The following is a 2178-nucleotide window of genomic DNA, read 5'->3' on the forward strand; positions in this document are numbered from 1 at the left end:
TGTTGCTTGTGATTCACTCCTGCCTCATTTTGAACGTAATTGAATACAAGGGGCTTTTACTCTTTTGTTATGTAGGACCTTTTCCCCATATAGATAAATCTACACTCNGTTGAGGTTAGAGTTTCATAATGCAGTCAACTCAATCAAGCTATCCAAACTTTTTTTAATGATGGATTTTGTGATTAAGAGCTGCAGGAGTCTAACAAATTGTCAGTTTTCTTTATCTTTTCTAATTATTTGATAACATTTTATAGACCATTTTATGACTAATAGCAAACTTGTAAGTTTTGACTAGGAAATAAAGTATTTGGCTAACTGAAATCTTGTGAATTGGTGATTTCTTCTGCAGGTTGGAAACTGTTGTGTTACTACTGCAGTTCTGATTGCAAATATGTTGTCTGATGTTCCGGATCATGCTTCGAGGATATCACAGGGTAAACAATGTATTCACTATGTATTCTTTCATGAGTCTCGGGATTATATACGGAATATCCGTATATAAATTATATACGGAATATCCGTATATAAATTATATACGGATTCCGTATATAACTTATATACGGATAATCCGTATGTAATTTATATACGGATAATCCGTATGTAATTTATATACGGATTATCCGTATGTAATTTATATACGGATTATCCGTATGTAATTTATATACGGATTATCCGTATGTAATTTATATACGGATTATCTGTATGTAATTTATATACGGATTATCCGTATGTAATTTATATACGGATTATCCGTATGTAATTTATATACGGATTATCCGTATGTAATACTAGCTACGACAGTATTATATACGGATTTTTGTCCGTATATAATTCGTATATAATCAAAAATTATATACGGATTTTAGGCCTTATATACGGATTTGGGCTGTAGATAATGATGTTTTTTCTTGTAGTGAAGATTTGCACTTGCATCTCCAAGCTAAAGCCATGACTGGGACACTTCCTCAATAAAGCGTTGAATCTTTCCCAGGCTTCACAAAGTGGTTCATCTACTCCTTGGACAAAAGTAGCAATTGCAGCCTTTATCTCTGTGCTTTTAGATGGTGGAAAGAAACGAACCAGAAATTTTTTGTTCCACATCCTCCCAACTAGTCAGACTTTGATTAGGCTGTGACTGAAGCCAATCCTTTGCTTTGCCATTCAGAGAAAATGGGAAGAGTCTCATATACAATGCTTCTTCCTCCTCCNCCATAGCACCCACAGAGCCACACAACTCATAGAAATTGACCAAATGAGCATGAGGGTCTTCATTATCCATGCCAGAGAATTGATTAGCACTGACGAGTTGGAGTAGAGCTGGCTTCATTTCTGCAAGTCTATCACTCATAGTGGGCCTCACAATGCTTGAGAAATTTCTCGGGCTAGTGTAAGAAATGGAGTCCCCTATGGTTCTTCGTGGAGGTGGTCCTGTGCCATCCATCTTGTTCACAAAAGAAGTATCCAGAAGATCAATAGGTTGATTGTTGAGATAAGTCGAAGATTCAGGGGCAACTTGTTGACTAATGGCTCGTCGTCTCCTAGTGTCACTGTTGTTTCTACGAGCTGTTTTCTCGATCTCAGGATCGACAAGGAGTGGTTCAGATGACACAGTCCTCCTTGTACGAATAGTTCCCTACATACACTAGAGAACAACCAAACTCGAGCCACAAGTTAGCCCAAAAAAAATATGAAAATAGTAATTTTATAAACAAAAGAATAAAGTCTCAATCAGTTAAAAATCACACAAAAGTCTAGTTTGAACACCGAGTCCCCGACAACGACGCCAAAAACTTGTTAACTCTTTGGCAAGTGTACCAAATCGTCTAAAGTAATAAACCGGTAAGACCGGATATCGTTTCCCAAGAGACTCGTGTAACTAGACAATNGTATAATTTCTAACTAACCTAGACTAAAGAATGTTTCCATAATTTGAGTTTTGATAAAATTAAAGTAAATATAAAGCATAAATGATAAAAGTGATCTTAAGCACTCAAACACTTTNAAATGGAGAGATTAGAAATGCAATGGAATGATATTGTTGGGGGTTTGCTTTCACCGACTTCACTCTTATGTAAATAAAATTACTTCCTCTTCATTCAATTGTCAAAGTCAATCTACTAAATTACTCAACCCCAATCCCTTGGTAGAAAGAGTCTAGACTTCCTTATTAAGCTCCAA

The sequence above is a fragment of the Vigna radiata genome, chromosome 1 (assembly GCF_000741045.1).
Source record: "Vigna radiata var. radiata cultivar VC1973A chromosome 1, Vradiata_ver6, whole genome shotgun sequence".
Lineage (NCBI taxonomy): Eukaryota > Viridiplantae > Streptophyta > Magnoliopsida > Fabales > Fabaceae > Vigna > Vigna radiata.